The sequence below is a fragment of the Sus scrofa genome, chromosome 5, assembly GCF_054392235.1.
Source record: "Sus scrofa isolate SSC_HxYL_T2T_F1_AM1 chromosome 5, Sscrofa_HxYL_maternal_Yorkshire_Landrace_v2.0, whole genome shotgun sequence".
In the NCBI taxonomy this organism is placed as follows: Eukaryota; Metazoa; Chordata; class Mammalia; order Artiodactyla; family Suidae; genus Sus; species Sus scrofa.
The window spans coordinates 91,384,417-91,411,020 of record NC_139387.1 but is presented as its reverse complement, the minus strand read 5'-3'; the positions used below and the strand labels follow the sequence as shown (position 1 = coordinate 91,411,020).

The window sequence follows — 26,604 nt, the reverse complement described above, 5'->3', positions numbered from 1 at the left end:
ATAAAATTTGCTCTCACCCTACAGCCCTAGGCAGGAGTGAACTACCACAGTATTACTTAAAATGTGTTCCATAGACTAAAGCTAGTTCACAAACTGCTTTTTTTATCATTCTACAACAATATATATACACAAGTATAAAAAGTTAGAGTACACATTTGAAAACATTTATAACAATTTTACATTACTACAATAGCCAAGTGTGTGGTTTAATACTTCACAAAAGGATCATGATGACTAAAAACAAAACAAAAAAAAATCCTTCACATGGTCAGTCTGAGTAGCACTATTCTAAAGAGCAGTGGTGAAGGGAAATCCCACCATCAGGCAGAGCTTCGTCACCTTTGTATGAGAGAGAGGTGTTTTAAGGTAAGGATAGGTATGAATTATTGGGCAGTGGCTAATAGCTCTGCAAAATGATCAGGAGCCTGGAAGGAGCAATAATGGATGACCAGACACAAAGTCTATAAAAGACACATACAGATGACTCTACAGAAATAGATACAAAGTATAAATACTCAAATGGGCATCTGTGGTAGAGCAAGAACTCAGCAACCAGGCGGAGAAGATGATTCATCCAATGAACGTTAGATAGCCTCTATCCTTAGGCACTTCAATGTTTACACAGAACATGCTGGCAAGGAAGGAGGCTTTGTGCATGGGCACAAAAGTAAGGACTCTTTCTCACCAAGGCTGATCTAGATATTTTACAAATGTTAACTGCTTGTATGTGTTAGGCACCAAAGATATATACATATAAACCACAGCCCCTGGGAAGGCAATGTCTGTTCCGAGTGCTAATGCATGAATAGAATTTAGCTGGGAGAAGAAAAGCAAGAGCTTTCCAAGAGGAAATGGCATGTGCAAAGCCATTTGGAGAACCATACAGAGTTTGATAAGTCTGAATCCATGGAGAATGCCAAGACAAAGGCAGAGCTCAGATCATTAAATGTTTTGGATGCCAGGCTTTTCTAATAAAGGTAGCTGATAATTATTAAAGGATTTTAAGCAGAAGTGGGTCATGATACTCTGCGTTTTAACAATGCCTTTCTGGCAGCAGTCCAGTTAGGAGTAATCCGGAAGAGAAAGGAGGTAAGAAAATAGGGTTAATGATGGGTTTAGAGAAAAGTAAAGGTTATTTTCAAGAGAGATTTTTGAAAGGAGGCCAAAACTTGGTAAAAGTAAGGAAGAAAAAATGTCTACAATGACCCTCATTCTTTCCTAATCCCTATATTCCCCTTGCAGAAATGTCTTCTTTGAACCCCTTTTTTTTTCATCTCTGCCTTAGTGGACTTTTATTTTTGTACTTATTCACATGCCTCTCTCCCTCTACTGGTAAACTTACCATGGGCATACATTATGGCTTATTCCCCTTACATGGTCAGCAGCACCAGAAATAAGATGAGCAAAGTGAAGCACTCACTTCTGGGTTCATGCCAAGGCAAACTGAATCCCTTCTTTAATGTTGAAATTTCATTCATCACAGATTCTTCTGCATACATAGATTTTTAATATTGAATTAAAATAGTATTTATCATGATTACTAAGGTTTTCTTTGACATGTTCTTTTTACACCCAAGGCAAGCACCTCACTTACCTGACCCTAATTCGTTTCTGCCTTAGATTCTCAGCGCCTAACACAAGCAGGTACTTAAATGCATGTTGAATGAGGGGAAAGCAAACGAATGGCATAAGCAACAGGATGAATATGGTGGTGCACCATTAACAGAGATGGTAAATACAGGAGGAGCAACAGTCTCTGGAAAAAGATAATGAGCTTATAATGCCTGTCAAAAGCACTGCCTGGTGTGTTACTTTATAGATTCACTTATCAACACGGGCAGCATTTACAATAGGAAATATTAAAGACTGACAGTACTCAAAAGGAATTGTCCTCAGGATAATATTTGAGTTATTGCAGCAATATCCAATTTCCTAGTTCAGTTTATGGGTTAACATTGTCTAGGACACTAAGATGAACTGCTCATTATACAAATGTATACTCAACACTTACAGGTTTTGACACTACACTGCCAGTACTCTATCAGCCAAGCCTAACCTTACCTATGTGAAACAGCACCCTCATTACTTTATTTCTTCAACCTACCTCACTTTTCTTCATAGTATTTATCATCACCTAGTAATGTTTATTTTTCTTTCCCCTTTAAAAAGATGAGCTCCATGAGAATATGAGATTTGTCTATTTTGTTGTATCCCCAAAACCTAGAATAAATGTCATCAAGGTCATGACAAAGGGTAGGGATGGTGGCTGGAGGAAGGCTGACAATGACACAGAAATAAGACAAAGACAATAAATAAAACGCCATGTGGGAGTTCCCCTTGTGGCTCAGTGGAAACGAATCCCACCAGTATCCATGAGGATGCAGGTTCAATCCCTGGTCTCACTCAGTGGGTTGACAATCCTACATTGCCATGAGCTGTGGTGTAGGTCGCAGATGCAGCTTGGATCTGGAGTTGCTATGGTTGTGGCATAGGCTGGCAGCTGTAGCTTCTATTGGACCCCTAGCCTGAGAACTTCCATATGCTGTGGGTGTGGCCCTGAAAAGAAAAAAAAAATTAAAAAATTAAAAATAAAAATAGAAAACTCTTATGTCTGGAATCTAATATATGGTACAAATGGACCTTTCCACAGAAAAGAAAATCATGGAGTTGGAGAATAGACTTATGGTTGCCGAGGGGGAGGGAGTGGGATGGATTGGGAACTTGGGGTTAATAGATGCAAAAATGGAATGGATAAGCAGTGAGCACGGGAACTATATCTAGTCACTTATGATAGAGCATGATAATGTGAGAAAAAAGAATCTATACATGCATGTGTAACTAGGTCACCATGCTGTACAGTAGAAAATTGTAGAACACTATAAACCAGCTATAATGAAAAAAAATTTTTTAAACATTATATATATAAAAAAATAAACTCCATTTGGATAGAAAACTGGAGCTAAGAGCTCGAAAGAATATAAATGAACTCCCTAGGGCAATAAGCTTGGAAGCTTAACTGGAGTTACTTTGGGAAGGTTTCCTGGTTAGGTAACCAACAGGCTTAGGTTTTTACAGCCTTTGACCAGGTGAGATCCAAATCTCTGTAGACAGTTGTTACCTTCAAAGGGCTACCTGCTTGGTTATCACTAGCATACAAGAAGACCGAAAGAGACTTAAGTCAGCCTGGGCTCTGAGAAGAAGGAAAAATCTGTGAATTCTTAACTATGACCTGCCCTCAAATTTTTCAGCTTTCAATTTATACTATCTAAATGATTCAGGAATCCTAAGTCAAAAAATTGAAATAAATATTGGTTCTAGGTGTGCTAGTTCTCAATTTATTGTGTCTTAGCTCCAAATCCACCCTTCTTTGTCCTGCTTTGTGATGTTGGCACTAGACTCTGTAATTATTTCTCCTATGCCTGACGGCTCCATGTGAAGCTTTGCCAAAAGAGTGTCCTTAAGGGACAAGGTTGATCAGTCCATTAAGAAAAAGGTAAACGGTTTCAAAACAGATTCCACTCATTGAATATAATAAAACAGAAAAGATTTGTTTCTGAAAGCCAAATACAAAATTAACACACAGATCTCACCCAACAGTTAGTTACTCTTTGCTCCTAATGGTAAAGCTAGCTTTAATTTTTCAGATACTGAAATATTCCCCAATCATATCTAACATTCAATAAATTTTCAGCTATATCTTTAACTCAACAGATATATTTTTGAAGATTTATGACCTTATATCTATACAGATAGCCTTTAAGCAGTTTTTTAGGCCAGTAGACACCAGTTTATCATAAGATTGGTTTATATACCCCATTTCATATTCTAATTATCTTCCCATTTTACAGAATGATGAAGAGTTATGTGCATTTTGGCTACGATAAGAATGAGAAATATGCAGAAAAAACAGGCTTGCCAATTTATATATTTAATGCTTATCAGTATAATGTTAACTTGCTCTATATTAGAACTGTGAAGTACAAAACACACCCTACCCCATATTCTGGCATGTACTACTTTATGATGGTTCATTTCATGTGTCAACTTCACGGTACCCATAAATTTGGTCAAAAATTATTCTGGGGAGTTCCCACTAGGGCACAGTGGGTTAAGAATCTGACTGTAGCAGCTCGGGTCACTGTGGATTCATGGGTTCAATCCCCAGCCCAGTGCAGTGGGTTAAAGGATCTGTTATTGCCACAACTGCAGCTCAGATTCAATCCCTGGACAGGAACATACAGCCATTAAAAAATTATTGTTAGTATTTCCATGAGGATGCTTTTGAATGAGATTAACATGTAAATCACCAGACTGAGTGAAGCAGATTGCTCTCCTTAATGTGGGTGGGCCTAATCAGTTGAAAACCTGAAGTAAAACAAAAGGGCTGCCTCTAAACCAAGTAAAAGAGAATTCCTCCTGCTTGACTGTCTCTAAATAGGAATATCAGTTTTTTCCTATTTTCCAACTCAAGTAGAAACACTGGCTCTTCCTGGGTCAACCTTGCTGGCCTTCATACTGGAACTACATCATCAACTCTCCTGGGTCTCCAGCTTGGTGACTCACCTTGCAGATTTGAGGACCTATAATTAAATTTATGTATATATTATGTTACTGATTCTGCTTCTCTGGAGAACGCTAACACACATCCCAAATGATCTCCTATCACCTCCTGCTAAAGCAGCTCTCCTAAAAAATGACACATCCTCTAGACCTTTCCCGTCCTTTCCCATTTCCAAAGGTATTGTGTTCACTGTGCATTTCTTCATCTCCCCCAACCCCTCATCCCACCACCTACTGGAAAATGTTTCTATCTCATCTCTGTAATTCTGTAGTTACAATATGAACTGGCACCTTCCTGAATATCCTTCCTAACTCTCTAGGCCACAGTTGTTTGGCCAGTGGAGAGGGAGGGACATGTGATCCAAGCTGGGCCAATTAAGAGGCTATACATGTCTATGAGATTTTTTTTTTTAATTTAGAAACAGAATGAGAGTTGACTGAAGTCCCTTTCTACCAGCAGCAGTAATTAGGCCTAAGAGAATGAAGCCAACATACTGAAGCAGAAGCAAGAGCCGAAAAATGAGCCCCTGCTGACGATACCCAACTCCCTTGTCCCATCCATTCCTGAAGCTTAGCTTCATCCTGCCTCTGTCTCAGTCACATAAGTAAACACATTCCCTTTTGGCCTAAGCTGATTTGAATTAGGATTCAGTCAGTTGCAACCAGAGAAGATACAGTAAATCCCTACTGCGTGGAAGTCATAATTTCAGTTACATAGAAATTTATGTAACTGAGCTAACAATCAAACTAATGTAAGTTGTTTATACAATCACTTAATAAATTGATAAATTTCCATAAATTGATATTATTAAAAAATTAAATGTATTCAATTATTTGCCCAATATTAACACTGAGGCTACTTAAAATGCAAAGTTACCCAGGAATAATCTTTCCCTGCTTAAGTTTATAAGCGGCTTATTAAACTAGAAAACACAAGAGTTCCTGCTGTGGTATAATGGGTTAAGAACCTACTGAGGAGGCTGAGGCCATTGAGGAGGTCCTAGTTGCATCCCCAACTTGGCAAAGTGGGTTAAAGGATCCAGAATTGCCACAACTGTGGCATAGGATGCAGCTGCAGCTCAGATTCAATCCCTGGCCCAGGAAATTCCATGTGCTGCAGGTGGGGCCATAAAAAAAAATGAGAAAGCTCAATTAGAAACAATAATGAATCCCATGCTCTCTGGAAAACACTATGAGGTCCCATTAAAAATATTATATTAAAGTAATACAATACCATAATCAAAAATACTATAAAAAAACCATAATCACTGAATCTTTTAAGAAAACCATACATATTTACAAATTGAGGACATCAATAAATATTTTCTTGGAATCTAAAGTTTTAAATTTAGTATTTTCTTAAACTCAGTTGGATAAAGACTGAAATTTATTTTCATCCACATAATCCCTGTGACAGAGAAAACATTAAATTATAAAGTAGTCATCAGAGTTCCTGTCGTGGCTCAGTGGAAACGAATCTGACTAGCATCCGTGAGGATGCAGGTTCAATCCCCGGCCTCACTCAGTGGCTTAAGGATCTGGTGTTGCCGTTAGCTGTGTGGTGTAGGTCGCAGATGCAGCTCAGATCTGGTGTTGCTGTGAGCTGTGGTGTAGGTCACAGACGCAGCTCAGATCTGGTGTTGCTGTGGCTGTGGTGTAGGCGAGCAGCAACAGCTCCAATCAGACCCCTAGCCTAGGAACCTCCATTTGCCACAGGTGTGGCCCTAAAAAAAATTATGAAGTAGTTATCAATACATAGGTCATATGAAAACTAAACTACTTCCAAATTTCCTTTAACAAGATCAGTGTTATCCTTTGATATAGGAAAGATGATGGCTTGCATAACTAAATTCAGCAATAAATCCTCAGTACTCAAATTCAATCAAACACAGTCTCTAACCATCCACTAATTTCTAAAGCTGCTAACAATGGTTTTAATAGCTGATTTCTCTTATCTCATTATCCCTCTATATTTTTCTGAATGATGTGCACAGCAGCACAACTGTGAATAAAGAAAGCATGAAAGAGAAAGGAGGAGATATTTGCACTTTAAAAACAAACTTGATAAGAATTTAGTCATGAGGGGTTTTAAATCCCATTAGGATCACAGTTCCAGGTAACTTTTCTTTTTCAGTCATTCTAATTTCAACAATTAGGAAAAGGAATCAGATATTCAGAGACTGGGTATGAGAGGAAAAGGAAACTTGGAAGTAGTCACTACTTCTAATAATGCAATTGAAACAACTAAAGGGTAAAAGTCAGCAAAAGCTTTAACAAAATATAATGGTCCAGAATCACGTTCACCAATTAGAAGAGTTAGGTTTTTCCAGTGTTTTATTTTTTTAGAATTTCAGAAAATGTTATGAGCTTCATTTCCCCAATAGCATCATGGGTACAGGTCATCGATATCCAGTTCAAAGAACTACATTTTCACAAATTCTTATACGGACAAATTCTTATACAAGCTGAAAACCCCATATCCTATTGCAGTATTTCCAATCCCATGCCCATAAGACCCTTCAAACAATAACCACTCTGCCAAATGAGCAGCAGAGGGATTGCCAGAGAAAATAGAAAGGGTGTCCCTGCTAACACTAATATCCAATTTAGAAATATTCGTCTGTGTGGTTCTAATCCAGTAAACATGTCTTAAAGTTACAAGCCTCTAGCATTTTGTGATATACAGCATTCACTCTAACAGTGAAATGTCTAGAAGGGTTTTGAGTCTGAAATGTCTAGAAAGGTATTAAGGAGAACATTTTATGAGACTAAAGCACTAACGAGGCACCTAAGGAGAACATTTTAAAGTATCTGTCAAATATGTATGGCCAGTAAGCATATGAAAAAATTGCTCATCATCACTAATTAGAGAAATGCAAATAAAAACAACAGTGAGGTACCACCTCACACAGGTCACAAGGGCCATCATTAACCAGTCTACAAATAACAAATGCTGGGGAGAGTGTGGAGAAAAGGGAACCCTCCCTCACTGTTAGTGGGAATGTAAACTGGTACAACCACTAAGGAAAACACTAGGAAGGTTCCTCAGAAAACAAAATAAAAACCACCATATAGTCCAGCAATCCCACTCCTGGGCATATATCTGGACAAAACTATAATTCAAAAAGATACATGCAACCGTATGTCCATTGCAGCACTGTTCACAATAGCTAAGACAATGGAAACAACCAAACAGATGAATGGATTAAGAGTACATGGAATACAAGAATTCAAGGTACATAAAAACAATGGAATACTACTCAGCCATAAAAAAAAGAATGAAATAATGCCATTCACAGCAACACTGATGCAACCAGAGACTCTCATACTAAGTGAAGTAAGTCAGAAAGAGAAAAACAAATACCATATAACATCACTTAAGTGGCGTAGGCTAGAAGCTGTAGCTCTGACTCAACCCCTGTGCCTAGGAACTTCCATATGCCACAGTATGGCCCAAAAAAGAAAAAAAAATTATAAATCAACTATACTTTAATAAAAAATTAAAAACAAACTATTAAAATGAAATTAAGAGTTAACATAAGTAACATGAAAGGTTTGGTGGGAAACGTTAGAATCAGTAAGTCAAATACTTGTGTACTTCAGGAGATTAATACAAGGAGGAAAAAGATACAAATCCTTCATACATCTCACAATGAAGAAAAGAGGATAAATTGAGAGGATAAATACTATGTTGGTTTTGTCTATATAGGAAGGAGGATACATATACCTGTTTATAGAAACTCTACAGAAAGATATATGAAAAACTGAAAAGAAAGGCTGCCTCTGTAGCAGAGGGCTGGGAGACTGGCAAACCGGGCTAAAAACCCTTTTCATTATACATTTTCCCATCTTTGGATCATCTAAACGCATGTATCTCCCATTCAAATCAATAAACAAATCTAAAACAAAACCATAAACCATGAATACAAACAACTCTTACACAAGTAAAATATGTTAAGTTAGGAGTTCCCATACTGGCTCAGTAGAAATGAATCTGACTAGTATCCATGAGGACACAAGTTCGATCCCTGGCCTCATTCAGTGGGTTAAAGATCCAGTGTTGGAGATGGGATTAAGATGGTGGAATAGAAGGACTGGAGCTCAACTTCTCTCCTAAAAACAACAAAATTCACAATGAAATGCTGAGCAATCATCACTCAAATGGACCAGAAACCTTAAAAAAGATATCCTACTCCAGAAGACAAAGAGGAGGCTACATCAAGAGGTAGGATCCAATGTTGCTATGAGCTGTGGTATAGGTCACAGATGCAGCTCGGATTCCCTCGTTGCTCTGGCTGTGGTGTCAGCCAGCAGCTACAGCTTCAATTTGACCCCTAGCCTGAGAAACTTCATATGCCGCAGGTGCAGCCCTAAAATGACACCAAAAACAAAAAAAAAAAAAAAAAAAAAGTAAGTTACATGACAAAAATACAAAGTACACTGCAGATTCAGGAGACAAAGAAATGACATTCATCACTGGAAATAGGGAACTGTCAACACGGAGATGGCACACAAGATGGGCCATAAATGATGACTAGAACAGATACACAGCAGAAATCATTCCAGGAAAGAGAATACCTGAGTATAGACACAAAGTCAAGAAGGTATAGAGCACGTTTAGGAAAGTGTCGATGTAGATACTTAGATCATATATTAGGTACTACATTCTTTTTCTATGACTGAACAACAAATTACTATATAATTAGCAGCTTAAATCTAAACAAATTTATCAATTCAGTTTCTGTGGTCAGGAATCTGTGTTAGCTGGATCCTCTGCTCTGGGTCTCACTAGGCTTCAATCAGTGCCTGTCAGGTCTATGGTTTCATCTAGTGTGGCACACACACTTCCCAGATGCCATCCACAATTCCTTGCCATGTGGTTCCCTCAATAGACCCTCTTATGCTTTCAAGGTTGGAATATCTTTAATTTCAGGAAAAACCCTATCCCTTTTAAATTAGGCACACTTTTGAATGAATCGACTGATTTGTAACCTAATCATAGGTGTGATAACTCATTATATTCACAAGTTCTACCCAAACTCAAATGAAGAGGATTATACAGGAGGCACTCAAAAGAAAAAGATTATACCAGATGTGTACACCAGAGAGTAAGAATCTTAGAAGTCATCTTAGAATTCTGCCTAGATGATAATAAAAGATAAAAATAAAAATTCTCCAGAGCTATACCAAAATCCAACTAATATTTTCTTCCTATTTTCCTGTTCCCAAAGATGCTGCTGTCTATAAAATGTATATGCATAACTACAGTTGCAACTGAGGATCTCCCACATCTGTATTCTTTGGCTGTTTATGGTAGTCATTTATTCTATGGCCAAGTTTACTAACTGGGGTTGCCTGCCTCTCACATTCAACATGAACCATGCCTACCTCTGACTATGATATTCCTGGCTGGTTTGTCTATCACATTAACATTGATTTATAAGGTTTTCCCTCATTCCACAGAGACCTAGAATCTTTGTTGTATATTTTTCCCTCTAGAGTTGGCCTTTCTTTTTCTGGCCTTGGGTTAGTTCACACTGCAAAACCATTTTTTGTTCTTCTGTGATTATCTAGCCTCTACCTTATCTATCCAAGAAAGAAGAACTACAAACAGCACAGTTTTGCAATGTGTTGGTCCAGGGCCAAATGGATGATTAAATATTACACATAATTAATTATATACATAATTAATATTTCTACAATCCTGAATATGACTCTTTAGGAGCACAAGTTAGTAATACTTCTTCTTTGACCTGGCAACTCACATTTTTCTCATAGACAAAAATTAAAAGCAATTATTAGTTTTGCCTACTGATTTGGAAAGTAAATGTTGACAAAGAAATCAAACACTACGAAAAGACCACTTTATATAGCTGTCTGTCTCTCAAAGCAATGTGGCCTAAGATTCCAGATCCTCTTCACACTACTATTGATTGTACGAGGCACTGTGTATTTACAGGTTTAACAAGGTACTGTGTATTGTCCAACTTCAAATAGAGCACTAGTGTAGTTTCTTCTGAGAAAAGAGATTAAAAGTTACTATTTGGTGGTAGTGATGATAAAACAGACATAACTAGAAATAATTTAATTTTTAACAGTCTTCATTCATAAACAATGGCATTCAACTTACAGTCAGACTGTCAAGCTAAGCACTAGAGATTCCATTTTGATAGTAGTTTTATAGCATAATAGCTAATTAAGTCTATAGATTCCAACTGAGTCCCTACTAAATATAAGACACTGTTGAGTAGGTGACGGTAAAGAACAAAAGAATGAAGCAAAGGTGAATCCTGCCCTCAGGTTGTTTACAATTAGGAAAAAGAAACCCCTGAGGGCAAGATGAATCCAATTTTCCTTTCCCTTCTGCAGCAGACACTCTTAAGGTGACTCATGATCCCCGACTCTTAGTACTCCTGCCTTTGTGTGGGCAGGGACTTGGTCCTAACCCAAAGAATGTGACAGAGGTGACAGGATATAAGGGACTACCTGCATGTGATTATGTTACAGAAGACTGTAGCACCCGTCTTGAGAGAGACTCTCTCCTTTGCTGGCTTTGAAGAAGCAAATGAGCATGGTATGGAATGCCACGTGACCAGGAATTTCAGGCGCATTCTAAGACCTGAAGCTGGCCCCTGGCTGACAGCTGGCATGACACTGAAACCCTGAGTCCTACAACTACAAAGAACCACCAGCCTGAGTTAGGTAGGGAGTTCCCCTGTGGTGCAGCGATTTAAGGATCCAGTGTTGTCACTGCAGCAGCTTGGGCTGCTGCTATGGTGCAATGCCTTTCTGAGTCAGGCTTCAGTTGAGAAGTCCCAGCAGACACCTCAACTGAAGCTTTGTGAGATCTTCAGCAGGGAACTCTAGTAAACCATACACAGCTTTGTGAGACCTTCGGTAGAGGGCTCAGGTAAGCTGTACCCAGACTACTGGCCCACAAAAACTGTAAGAGAATAGATGCATATTGTTTTAAGTACTAAGTTTATGGTAATATTGTTACAGAGTAATAGATAACAATACAACCTCCTTCTTAAATTATTCAAAGTGTCCACATAAGAGGTAAGTGCAAGTATTCTAAACATCAGATCACCACTGGCAATATGAAACCCCCAGCCTGCACACCAGAATCTCTCACACAGTCATACTCTTTTGTAAGATTCAAGCTCCAATGCTCTGCCAATATTGCCAGAATGACTATCTACTTGATTCAACAGATCAAAAACTAAAGATCAGCTGTGCATTCTTACCTTTTACAACCAAGGAGAGCAAACAGCTTCCACTTCCTGATTAAACTATCAAAATGAGCCACCAGGCCTATTAGGTACAAGTGAAAAATCTGAAGGGTCAAGGAGCACCACAGAGATTGGGAGAGAGGACAATTTTAAGATATAGAACAAAACTGTTAAAAAAGTAAAAATATATATCTCCTACTAAAACATAGCTAGTTTCTTTCATATCTAAAAGCCATCTTCTTTTTCAGCTTTATGGAAGTATAGCTGACAAATAAAATTATAATATTTAAAGTGTACCACATGATGATTTGATACATGTAAATATTGTAAAACAATTCCCACAATCAAGTTAATTTAACACATGTGTCACCTCACATATATACCTCTTTTTTTAACCACCTTTTTAAAAATGTCCCTGTTTGGGGACCTGCATTCATTATAAACGAAGTAGCATAAGCTTACAAACCATCTGAAGGTTCTTACCATCATTCTTTCAGAAGTCCTATCATCACAGGCTCATTGTAACACAAATATTTCCACAAGAAATAGAAGTGATTTATTAACCCAATTTTACCAGGATCATAAATGAAACTAAAAACAATTAACATGATATATATTTTTTATTATTTAACAGTGAGAAAGATAAAAAGTACTTGGCTGTCACTCTACTTATTTAATGCTCACTTTTTAAAGAGTGAATTCATTTAGTTACTTGTAAAACACAAAATGTGGGACAAAATATATGCCTAGAGTAATGTAGCTTTCCCCTTTGTAGAGGAAGATTCACTATGTTATTTCAGTTAATTTTGCTATGTATAGGAAAAATGAATCAATAACCTATTTCCAAATGGGCAGCTAATTAAATTAACTCATTGCATATTTAAGAGAGAGTTATTTTAATTGCCTTTAATTACACACAATAAAAAAGGCTATTTGCAAATCATTAACAGTTAAAAATACTTTCATTGACAATTTAGGTAGATAAAATATTCGCAGCTGTCTTAAGAAAATCATTCCTACAACATTAGCGAATGCATAACATTTCCAAAATTGAGGAAATAAAAGCGAAATCACTGGAAAGAATATACATTTACTCTAAATAAAGCTTGAGAACATGCCCAGAGATGAGTATGCAAAGCAAAACTCGATTATGCTCCCACAGTGCCTGGAGGTATCTTTCTCTGGATGACATTTATGAACATCTGGGTCACTCTGATGACTAAAACAACAACGTCCTAAATAGGGCGTGAGAATACATGAAATGCACAATAATGTAAACCAACATATTTCCTGGATACAAAGAGGCACTAAATGTAACAATGGTTTAAAACCTAACAAACAGAGATCCAAAACAAAACAAAAATATTTTAAGGCTTTTGGCAAAGGCAGAGTAAATTGAAAATAACCTACAACCTCAGTCAGGAACAAGAGTCACATACTGGTCTCTCATCTGCTACTTCTAGTGATGAGAATTATCTGATGATCCAAATTCATGCCAGCCCAAGGTACAAAACAAGTCAAGTGGCCTCATCCTAAAACATTTATTCTATCCTATTTGCTGAATTCCTCCAAGAGGCCTCAGGATCTCTGTGGGTTTTTTTTTTTTTTTCTGGGGGGGGGGGGGGGACCTGTACCATACACCAGTAACTGACCTAATCACTGATCTTTGCCTCTAAGACATACAATAAGATGCCTGGCCAGTCTGCCCGAAGACTGTACTATATATAATTACGCATCTCACATATTCAACAGATGACCTAAATAGGCACCATATTACATAGAACAGGGGTTTACAAACATTTACTGTAAATTCCCAGATAGTAAATATTTTAGGTTTTGCGGGTCATAGAGTCTCTGCAACAGCTATCCAACATCATGGCATGAAAGCAGCCATAGATGGTATATAAATGAATGGGTATGGCTGTGTGCCAGCAAAATGTTATTTACAAAAAGCAAGATTCAGGCTGGATTTGGACCACAACCTATAGTTTGTCAACCCTTGACAGGAAATCTCAGAGGAACTCACACCTCAAATCTTTCTCAAGTCTAATAAGCAGCTGAAAAATATGCCTTTGGTAGAGAAGAGAAAAAAGCCTAATAATTTTTTTATGGCCACACCCGCAGCACATGGAAGTTCCTAGGCAAGTTATTAAATCCAACTGCAGCTGCCATCTGCCTAGCAGCTGTGGCAATACCAGAAAATCCTTTAACCCGCTATGCCTAGCTGGGAATCAAACCAGTACCTCCACAGCAACCCAAGCCTCTGCAGTCAGATTCTTAGCCCACTGCACTGCAGTAGGAACTCCAAGCCTAATAATTTTTTTTCTGCCTTTAAATCATCAGGAGCATGTACTAGCTAAGACCTAAGGACTTGTGCCATTCCCTGAATGAACAGACTAAGACATTATGCTAGATGACAAATGATAAAGAGTGAAGATGGTCAATAATTTGTACTAACAACAAATAGTTACTGAAAATCATTAGACACAGAGAAATTCCCTCTGACCTAAAAGTGTTATATTTTTTCCCACCAATATTCAATAATACATATCCTTACCTCTCCTACGTGTCCACTCCTTCTATTGCTTATCTATGCGAACTCAGGTAAAACAAACAGCTGATGGCCATAACAGCTTCCTAACTAGTCTCTCTGCTTCCGGGAATTAACTATCCAAAACAAATTCTGTTCCACTTATAATAAACTGCCAGTTTTAGCGACAGTTAAGTCTGTGGCCTCTTGGGTGAGAGAGAACTGAGTTTGAGTCTATAGACTCTATCATTTACTAGTTATGTGCCCCTGGGCAAGTAATTTAACCTCTCCAAGTTTTACTTCCTTATCTACAGAATGGTTATAAAATAGTAAAAAAAAAAAAAAATTCATAAAGGTGTGTTAAGGAGTAAATAAGATAATTCACATAAACTGTTGATCAAAATATCTGATACATTAAAACCATTCAATAAGTGTATGCCATGATAATGGTAACTGTGGAGGGTTTAAAACAATCTGCAAATTCGTTGATGCCCCTCCCATTGAGAGGTAGGATCTTTGAGACCACATAAGAAATCCAAGTACTTTGACACTGTCATGTTAGAGAGACCACATGTAAGCACTCGAATCAAGAGTTCAGCTTATCACTCACGTGACAACATTTGCTGCAAGCATGGGAGTAAGCCATCTTGGTCAACCAACCTTCAGATGTCCACAGCCATAGCCAAGACCTGACTGCAATTACCTGACCCACAAAATTGTGGGCAAAGCAAAATGTTATTTTAAACAATTAAGTTGCAGATATTTTAGAAGGTAGCAGTAATAACCAAAACAGAATTTTTGTACAAGAAGTGCTTTAACAAAAACCTAACACATGTGGTATTGACCAGGTCCCTCAGCAGCTTCATAGTTATAACCTCAAGATAAAGATGAACCAGTCTTGAAGAGGTTTATAGTTGTGACATATGTCTATAATGAAGTCAACAATATCCACAGAAATCCACAGAACTTCTAAGGGAACTGTATTAACAAAAGTATTCCCAGCTTAAAATGAAATGGATAGAAAAAGTACAAAATGAAAAGAGGCCTTTGGACAACAAATCTTCAATGAGTAAGAGGTAGGCTGAGGAATCTAGCCAACTGTAAAAACAGTCCATTTCTTAAGAAAAAGAAAAAATGATTTAGAAAGCAGAATCAAGAATTCAAAGAGCAGAACCAAGAGCAACGGAGAACAATTCCCAACGAGCAGGGATGAATCCTTATCAAGAAAATGAGCAACCCGCAGAATGGAAGAAAAATCTCTGCAAACAATACAACTGACAAGGGCCTACTCTCCAAAATACACAAGCAACTCATACAACTCAACAACAACAAACAACCCAATCGAAAAAAAAAACAATACAACTGACAAGGGCCTACTCTCCAAAATACACAAGCAACTCATACAACTCAACAACAACAAACAACCCAATCGAAAAATAGGCAGAATACCTAAATAGACATTTCTCCAAAGAAGACATATAACCTTATGAAAAGATGAAAAGATGGCATATTAAAAGATGCTTCACATCACTAATTATTAGAGAAATGTAAATCAAAACTACCATGAGGTACCACCTCACACCAGTCAGAATGGCCATCATTAATAAGTCTACAAATAACAAAGGAGGGGCTACGTAGAAAAGGGAACCCTCCGAGTTCCCATTGTGGCTCAGCGGAAACAAACCTGACCAGGGTCCATGAGGATTCGGGTTTGATCCCTGGCCTAACGCAGTGGGTTAGGGATCCAGCACTCTCTGGAAGCTGTGGGGTAGGTTGCAGACGCAACTCAGATCTGCGTTGTTGTGGCTGAGGTGTAGGCCAACAGCTGCAGCTCTGATTCAACCGCTAGCCTGGGAACTTCCATGTGCCACACCTGCGGCCCTTCAGAATGGCCATCATTAATAAATCCACAAATAACAAGTGCTGGAGGGGCTGTGGAGAAAAGGGAACCCTCCTGCACTGCTGGTGGGAATGTAAACTGGTACAGCCACTATGGAGAACAGTTTGGAGATACCTTCGAAATCTATACATAGAACTTCCATATGACCCTGCAATCCCACTCTTGGGCATCTATCCGGACAAAGCTCTACTTAAAAGAGACACACGCACCCGCATGTTCATTGCAGCACTATTCACAATAGCCAGGACATGGAAACAACCCAAATGTCCATCGACAGATGATTGGATTCAGAAGACGTGGTATATATACACAATGGAATACTACTCAGCCATAAAAAAGGATGACATAATGCCATTTGCAGCAACATGGATGGAACTAGAGAATCTCATCCTGAGTGAAATGAGCCAGAAAGACAAAGACAAATACCATATGATATCACTTATAACTGGAATCTAATATCCAGCACAAATAAACATCTCCTCAGAAAAGAAAATCATGGACTTGGAGAAGAGACTTGTGGCTGCCTGATGGGAGGGGGAGGGAGTGGGAGGGATCGGGAGCTTGGGCTTATCAGACACAACTTAGAATAGATTTACAAGGAGATCCCGCTGAATAGCATTGAGAACTATGTCTAGATACTCATGTTGCAACAGAAGAAAGGGTGGGGGAAAAATTGTAATTGCAATGTATACATGTAAGGATAACCTGACCCCCTTGCTGTACAGTGGGAAAATAAAATAAAAATAAAAATAAAAATAAAAGAAAATAGAACCCTCCTTCACTGTTGGTGGTAATATAAACTGGTACAACCACTATGGAAAACAGTATGGACGTTCCTCAGAAAACCAAATATAGAACTATCAGCAATCCCACTCCTGAGCATATATTTAGACAAAATTATAGTTCAAAAAGATACATACACCCCTATGTTCATTGCAGCACTCTTCACAATATCCAAGACACGAAATAACCTAAATATCCATAGACACATGAATGGATTAAGAAGATGTGGTACATATAAACAAGGGAATATACTCAGCCATAAGAATGAAATAATGCTGTTTGCAACAACATGGATGCAACTAGAGAGTCTCGTGTGAAGTCAGAAAGAAGAAAGACAAATACCATATGATATCATTTACATGTGGAATCTAAAATATGGCACAAATAAACCTATCTACAAAAGAAAATCAGACTCACAGAGGTAGAGAATAGACTTGTGGTTGCCAAGGGGGGTGAGTAAGGGAATGGGATGGATGGGGAGTTTGGAGTTGGTAGACACAAACTATTACATTTAGAATGAATAAGCAATGAGGTCCAATTGGACAGCACAGGGACCTATATCCAGTCTTTTGTGAAAGAATATGATGGAAGACAGCATGAGAAAAGAATGTTTATATACATTTGACTGGGTCACTATACTGTACAGCAGAAATTGGCCCCAAACTGTGAATCAACTATACTTTAATAAATAATAATTTTAAATTGAAATAAAATATTAAAAAAGAAAATGGCAACACACGCCCAGTTGGATTTCAAAATGGCTACTCTATCATCAATTTCTCCCCTTTTAGAATGGGAGTATCAATCATGATTACCTTACTCCTGCATCACTACTTTATAGCGGCTATGTGGGGAGAGACTTCTTTTTGGTTCACAGATATCATACTTGGGAACTGCACAGTAGGAACCTCATGTGTACACAGAGTTGATTTAGATCATCAGATCCTGAGCTCCTGCCAGAACAGATAAGCCTTTGGAGTGGAGGAGGCCTTAGAAAGGGATGAATTTTGCATTTGAGAGGATGACAAATAATTTGTGGCCAGAAGAAAGACTGCAGCGGTTTAAAACATGTCTGCAAATTTTTTGACATTTCTCCTACCAAGAGGTAAGGTCTATGTCCCCTCCCCTTGAATCCAGGCCAACTTTAGTGACTAGCATGTAACAATACAATGCAGCAGAAATGACACTATAATAAATTCCAAGGCTTGGTCAGCAAAGGCCATGAAGTTTCTGTTTGATTCTCTAGAGATACTCACTCTGAGCAAAGTCTACCTCCACGTAAAAAGACTGACTATCCTAAAAACACAATGCTGGAGCAGTCACATGTAGTTGCTCTGACCAGTAGCAAAGCTAAATGCCCACCAGCATCAACAGCAGCCATGTGAGTGTGCCAGATCAGATATTAAGCCCACTTGAACATTCATACAGCTTTAGCCCAGATAAACTGAGTGAGAGACCCTAAAAAAGGACTGCCTAGTGTACAGACTACTGCCCAGCAAAAAATTACTGACCCACAAATAATGAGCAATATAAAATAGTTATTTTGATCTTCTAAATTTTACATTATTACTCAACAGCAGTAAGCAAAGAAATAATGATGTCCCTCTTCTTTAGTGACTTCTCATTTTCCTTAAAGTCAAATTCCTTTGATATAATTTATATGGTCCCACATGACCTGGCCTATTTACCTTGCTGCTTACCTAGTAGTCTTAGTTAAGATGTCACGTCTTCCAAAAAGTCTTCCTTTTATGTCCAAGTATGTGGTAATGCTTTCACAGTATTCCTATACTATTCTCCACTTTTTCTATCTTAGCACTTGCTTTGCTACATATTTACTTTTCTCTCAGTAGACTCCATATCCTCTACAGGTAGGAATCAAGTTATGACCCAACATCATGCCAATACTCAGTGCTCATGGTAATCAGTCATACAGTTTTAATAATTACTGAATGGATAACAATCTCACAGATGAGAAAAATTAGAAAATCAGAAAAACAACTCAGACTAGAATAAGACAGTGATGGAGATATAAACAATATAGTGTAGGAGAATAGGGAAGCAAAGGGAGGATTTCAATGGGATAACTGGCACGGAATCAAAACAGGAGCGTGTATGTATAAAGGATTAAACTTTAAAATTTACAGGATACCTAAAATTTAAAGACTAGCTAATGCACTGACATAAGAATTTGTTGACAAATCTAGTTCTATACCAGCTCAAAGCAATCTGAAAATATCTCAGATTAAAATTTGTCTTGAGATCTACTATTTAAACTATATCTAGGAGTTCCCATTGTGGCTCCACAGAAACAAACTTGACTAGTATCCATGAGGATGCAGGTTCAATCCCTGACCTCCCTCAGTGGGTTAAGGATCCAGTGTTGCTAAGAGCTGTGGTGAAGGTCGCAGACGTGGCTCAAATCTGGCATTGCTGCGGCTGTGGCTGTGGCTGGCAGCTTCTGCTCTGGTTTGACCCCTAGCCTGGGAACTTCCATATGCTGCAGGTGAAGCCCTAAAATAAACAAACAAACAAACTACACATACCTCCCAGAATGTGGTAATCAACACAACAACCTGCTCCAAACGTACAAATTTTCCTTTAAGGTCATGAAACGAACAAAGTCAACTCTTTTTTTTTTTTTTTTTTTTTTGTCTTTTTTAGGGCCGCACTCGTGGCATATGGAGGTTCCCGGGCTAGGGGTCCAATCAGAGCTATAGCCGCTGGCCTACACCACAGCAATGCCTGATCCAAGCCGCATCTGCTGCCAACACCACAGCTCATGGCAATGCCGGATCCTTAACCCACTGAGCGAGGCCAGAGATTGAACCCTCGTCCTCATGGATGCTAGGTTGGGTTCGTTAACTAAGTCACGACGGGAACTCCTCAATTCTTTTTAAAATACATATTTTCATAAGTATTTGACTTCCTGATTAATACCCAATAACAGCTTGCTAAATGAATAAATGAATGTAAGAGAGAGAATAAATGGCTTTATCATAGACAATAATATTCTTTTCCTTGCCCTAGAAGCACTATTTTTTTCTCTTTTTTCTGTCTTTTGAGGGCCGCACCCCATGGCACATGGAGGTTCCCAGGCTAGGGGTCTAATCAGAGCTGTTGCCACCAGCTTATGCCACTGCCACAGCAACGCCAGATCCAAGCCTCGTCTGCGCCCTACACCACAGCTCACGGCAACACCAGATCCTTAACCCACTGAGTAAGGTGAGGGATCAAACCCGCAACCTCATGGTTCCCAGTCAGATTCATTTCTGCTGCGCCACAATGGGAACTCCATAAAAGCACTATTATTTAAAATGAATTACTAAAGCTCTGGAAAAACCAGATCCAAAATTACTACCATGAAAATAAAAGCCTGGCTAATTAGAGTTTATTAAAATGAAAATTTCTACACATCAAAAGACGCCATTAAAAAGCAGAAAGCCAACTACAGACAGGTAGAAGACATTCACAATACATATACTACAATGCCCTGAGACTGCCATGTAAAGAAGCTGTGTTAGCTTACTGGAGAATGAGACATCGACAGAGAATAAAACCAAGGTGCTTAGCCACAGACAACACCAAATAACAGACAAGTGAGTGAGGCCATCTTGGGCCATCCAGGCCAAGAGACCCTCGAGCTGTAAACAGCTGCATGAATGAGTCCAGACAAAACCAGGGGAGGAACTTCCCAGTAAACCCACATAACTGTGAAAAATAATAAACTGGTGTTGGTTTAAGCAGCAATAAATAATTGAAACAGACTTGAGAGGCACATAAAAGAGGCTCTCCAAAGCATACATAAAGTTGCTCAACATCAGAGAAATGTAAATTAAGATACCATGAGTTACCACAACACTACCACAAGAGTAACTAAAAATCAGAACGCTGACAATATCAAGTGTTTTCAAGGATGTAGAGTACTGACACTGCATACATTGCTTTGGAGAGTGTAAATCTGTACAAACCTTACGAAAAGCTAATTGGCAATATTTAGTAAAACTAAAATTACACCTCGGAGTTCCCGTAGTGGCTCAGTGGTTAACGAATCTGACTAGCATCCATGAGGACACAGGTTCGATCCCTGGCCTCGCTCAGTGGGTTAAGGATCTGGCATTGCCATGAGCTGTGGTGTAGGTTGTAGATGCGGCTCGGATCCTCTGTTGCTGTGGCTATGGCGTAGGCCAGCAGCTACAGCTCCAATTCCACCCATAGCCTGGGAACCTCCATATGCTGCAGACCAAACCCCGCCCCCCCGCAAAAAAGCAAAAAATAAATAAATAAAATTACATTTTCTCTGTAACCCAGAAATTCCACTTCTATGTTTATAACATAAATGCATATATAATGTGTATACACACACACACATCAAAACGCATGTAACAACAATGTTCACAGGCATACTATTCATAATAACCCAAAACTGGAAACTCAGTTGTTTACCAACAGTGAAATGGATGATTAAATCATGCTATATTCATACACTAAAACTATTCAACAATTAAAAAGAACTACTACCGGAGTTCCCATTATGAGTCATCGGTAACAAGCCCAACTAGTATCCATGAGGATGTGGGTTCAATCCCTGGCCTCTCTTAGTGGGCTAAGCATCCAGTGTTGCTGTGAGCTGTGGTGCAGGTCACAGACACAGCTCGGATCTGGCATGGCTGTGGCTGTGGCATAGGCCTGCAGCTGTAGCTCTGATTGGACCCCTGGGAACTTCCATATGCTGTAGATATGGCCTTAAAAAGCAAAAAAAAAAAAAAAAGAACTACTACCGTTTGCAACAATATGCATAGACCTCAAAAGTAAAATGAGTGAAACAAGATAAATCAAAAAGCCTAGTTAATACTTCATTTATACAAATTTCAAAAACAAAGTTAAAACTAATATGATAATAAAAGTCACAAGAGTAGCTATCTAGCAAGGGCTGCCCATTACCTGAGAAAGGGCATAAGGCAGTTTTCTTGGGTATTAGAAATGTTCTCTACCTTGATCTGGGTTCACTGAGCTGTACACAAGATTTGTGAACTTCACTATGTGCTATACCGCATAAAAACTGCTTCAATATCCTGCAAAACAGTTTACCATTCTAATGTCACAGAAATAGTACAGAGAGCCAAAGTGTCACAATCTACATAAAAGCAGCAAGCAAAAATTCCCATTGGACCTCCCTTGACCTTTGGTAATATTAAAAACCACGATGGCTGAAAGGCAGGTATGCAGGGATTAGCAATAAACTAATGACTGCATTAGTGCCAACTTCACTTGATCCACAAAATGTAAGTGCCTAAACTGCTTACACTAGGCTGAAAGTAAACAGGCCTTTAAGAATAATATTTTGTCGTTTATGTTGCTGGCCTATCAAATTTACATGAAACAATGTTTTAGGCTTGGATTCTACAAACACATCAAAATACAATTATCTTTTAATTATCAGTTTGAGACTCAACATTTAAATACCCTGGAGTTATACAAAAGAAGGAAGACCTATGAACCGCATCTGGCCCATCTGCATAGATGAGACGAATAATCACCTATTGCTAGTGAGATCAAAGTTGTAAGTCCCAGCCTTGCAGGAATCAGTTCCATGAAGAAAACCAAAGTCCTCTGGCTTAGCATAACAATGCTTCCTATTGTCTAACAAACTTTTATTACAAAACTCAAAAGAGAAAGAGACAATATATTGGAGTTCCCATCGTGGCGCAGTGGTTAACGAATCCGACTAGGAACCATGAGGTTGCGGGTTCGGTCCCTGCCCTTGCTCAGTGGGTTAAGGATCCGGCGTTGCCGTGAGCTGTGGTGTAGGTTGCAGACGCGGCTCGGATCCTGCGTTGCTGTGGCTCTGGCGTAGGCCGGTGGCTACAGCTCCGATTCAACCCCTAGCCTGGGAACCTCCATATGCCGCGGGAGCGGCCCAAGAAATAGCAACAACAACAACAACAACAACAAAAATAAATAAATAAATAAATATCTTAAAAAAAAAAAAAGAGACAATATAAGTAGTCAGAACTGCGTGATCACTGCAAGTATAATGATTTAAAGCATACTGAATTGTTACTACAATTATCTTTGATACCACTAAATAAATTAACAAATGTTCTTAATTCCATATAGTAAAATCAGGATATCATATAGAAATTGAAGTTATATTTGAGTTATTTAAATGTAGAAGGGAAAAACTAGCAGAGAATTTGGCCAAATTGATAAACTCAAGAACTGTCTCAACAAAGATCACTTACATTTTCTCTTTACATCTTACACTTAAACTGTATTCTTCTGACTCCTCCAAACTGCAATACCTACATCAACACAGATTCTCAAAACTACTTGATGGGCCCATTATGGAGATTAAATGAGATAATGTAGTAAATAAAAGAACTTAGAAAAATTATTCTTTACAATTTAGTAATTACCCTAAAGTATGATATGACTATTGGCAAACTTAATTGGAATCTACTTTTTCTAATACTAACTACTAGATGTGTCTCAAATGAGTTTAATAATTCCTAAAAAAATGATACTTAGAATAAAATCTTGAGAAGACTGACCCACAATACCACTTAATGCATTCAATTTGCTATGAGAAATATACTGAGATATTCAAGAATGACTTGAAGGTGGTTTGTATTCCACTTTAATGATGTAGTGATTTAATATCTTGTAAGAGAAAGAATATTCAAACGTAATAATACAAAGCGAAAAGTGTTGAGTCATCAGAAGACACAGAAAAGGTGGAATCAGAGCCTGGAGAATGACTTCCATTTGAGATAAGGAAAGGTATCATCGAGGAAGGGGCATTTGAGTTGGGTTTTAAAAGACAGACACAGCACTGGAGCTCCTGTAGTGGCTCAGTGATTAACAAACCCGACTAGTATCCATGAGGACTCAAGTTCAATCCCTGGCCTCGCTCAGTGGGTTATAGATCCGGTGTTTCCGTGAACTGTGGTGTAGGTCACAGACTCAGATCAGTGAAAGAAGAATTTTTTTTTTTTTAGGAGAGAATGACTACATGAATTACATGTTATTAGCTGGGTGGAAAGGATTAAGTGGACAAAAACAGTAACAACATTTTTTAGAACAGGAAAAAACTAGACAGAAGGAGGAAGAGGAGCCAGTAAAGAGACAAATTAAAGATGCATAAAATACTCATTCAATAAATATTTCATGTCCATCATGTTCTCAAAACAGAAAGAATATATACCGGAGAACAATTTAGATACAGTCTCATGGAGCTTCATAAGTCTACTTAGCTCCCAGAGGAAATGGAATACCACAAAAGACAGAGTAGAATGCCTCCCCAACATCCATTCCACCCCTCCCGTTGTATAGCAGTCACATAGTTTGGATAGAATTCATTTCACCACCATACAAACAAAACGGATGAACCCTGAGGGGCCTCAAAAGTCAGCATCATCATTACCTGCTTTATCAGGGTTTTTGATTCAGGAATGGGTACAGAACCCAAACTGATCCTATCAGAATGAAACTTGAGTTCCTGACGTGGTTCAGTGGTTAGTGAATCCAACTAGGAACCATGAGATTGCGGGCTCGATCCCTGGCCTTGCTCAGTGGGTTAAGGATCTGGCGTTGCCGTGAGCTGTGGTGTGGGTTGAAGACACGGCTTGGATCTGGCATTGCTGTGGCTGTGGTGTAGGCTGGAGGCTACAGCTTCGATTAGACCTCTAGCCTGGGATATGCCATGGGTGCAGCTCTATAAGAGGCAAAAATACAAAAAAAAAAAAAAATGAAACTTGGAACTGTGATTTAATGAAATAAGGGACAATTCAGAATGACAAGATGTGCATAAAGTCTGGAACTGCTACAACCATTTCACTATCAAAAGGAAGCCAGCTTGTGATGAAGACGTCAAGGAGGACAGAGCTGAGAGAATCATGGAAAAAAATAAAGCAACTCTAACCAAACTACATCTAAAATAGATCCTTGGAGTTCCCGTCGTGGCGCAGTGGTTAACGAATCCGACTAGGAACCATGAGGTTGCAGGTTCGGTCCCTGCCCTTGCTCAGTGGGTTAACCATCCGGCGTTGCCGTGAGCTGTGGTGTAGGTTGCAGACGCAGCTCGGATCCCGCGTTGCTGTGGCTCTGGCGTAGGCCGGTGGCTACAGCTCCGATTGAACCCCTAGCCTGGGAACCTCCACATGCCGTGGAAGCAGCCCAAGAAATAGCAAAAAATAAAATAAAATAAAATAGATCCTTCTCTTGAACTTTTTTTGTCACAGGAACCAATAAATCCCTTTCTTTAAGGCCATTTGGATAGGGCTTTTTGTTAATTGCAAGGAAAGCATCATAATTACAAATTAGATGCCACTGTAGACACAAGTGATATGGTCATAAAAATAGCATAAAATAAAACATACCTATTGCAGACACTGGACTGAATCCTTTCCTAATTCTTCTGGCTTTAGCTGTCTTAGTTCTAATCTTTCAATCTACAAATGCCCTTCTCAGAGAATCCTTTATGGACTTTTCCGCATTTCACCTCTCAAGTTGCTTTTCTCTTCATTCATCCCTAAACCCACAAAAGCTTCAGCAGCCTAAAAGCAGTAGGGCACACCTCCTCTCAAGAAACATCAGACTTCACCTCATCTCCATGCTCCAGAATAAAGCGAAAGGTACTTGTGACTTCAACCACAGATTCCAATAAAGGAATTCTTGGATCTGGGCACAGGGAATATCCTTTACAAAAGTTTGTTCCTATAGCCGTCTTAGTCCATAATATCCAATTTTCCTACTAAGCTACCTGATTTCTTTTCCCTTGAGACCAGACACACCTCCTCTGGGAAGTCACTGCACGTCCCCCTCCCACTGGCCCTTGGCCCTCAAATGCTGCCTCCTCTGGGTTCTCATGACACCCAGTATATGCCTTTAAGACACCCTAACAAAGAAGGAAAAAACTAGATACAAAGTGATGTTGTTCCCATTGGAATTGAGACCACAGCTTATTTTATTCGTAAAAAGCCAACATGCAGAGGAAAACAAATGTCACTTGTGATATGAAAATGGGTGGACTCAAAGCAAGACATGTGACTTCTAGGCATGACACTCGCAAGCTGCAGGACCTTCTCCAAGCTGCTTCATCTGAGGACTTTACCAGTAAGTTGCTCTAGGATTAAGCACAATGAATCTAAAAAATATTGTAGTCCCTTGAGAATAATATATATAAATATTTTTGTAGGATACTATGAGTATTCAGAAGAGGCAAGGGATGTCTTCTTGCTATAGAAAAATTGGAGACATGGATAAGTGAAAATTTATGAAACAGCCTTTAGGCTGATGCTAGAGAACATGAATGATTTAGACATGCTTAAATGGGGGTGGGGTGGGAGAGGTGGCCAGGTGAAGGAAGTGCCAAGGGCTAAGAAGCCAGGAATCAATTTAGCAGCAAATTTTACTAAGGGATGACTATGTGTCAACCGCTGTTCTAAGTGCTAGGAATGGAGCAGTGAAGAAGACAGACAATGTCCCTACCCTCAGAAGGCTTACATTCTAATTGGGAAAGACAGACAATAAAATTAAACAAATAAATATGTAAAAAATGACTTTGCTAGCAATAAAATGATGAAGGTGATATGCTGTGG

The 26,604-nt window shown here is 38.8% G+C and overlaps 1 protein-coding gene and 1 long non-coding RNA gene across 51 annotated transcripts in view; both read right to left on the bottom strand.

Moving 5' to 3' along the window:
- ANKS1B (ankyrin repeat and sterile alpha motif domain containing 1B) overlaps positions 1 to 26,604 on the bottom strand; it is a 1,062,966-nt gene that overhangs the window by 1,003,030 nt on the left and 33,332 nt on the right. The gene's annotated exons all lie outside the window — the stretch shown is intronic.
- LOC146403537 (uncharacterized) lies at positions 1,291 to 9,210 on the bottom strand. Its single transcript, XR_014804302.1, has 2 exons — positions 6,779 to 9,210; positions 1,291 to 6,336 (listed from the first exon to the last, which is right to left on the bottom strand). It is a non-coding gene; the product is annotated as an uncharacterized LOC146403537 (long non-coding RNA).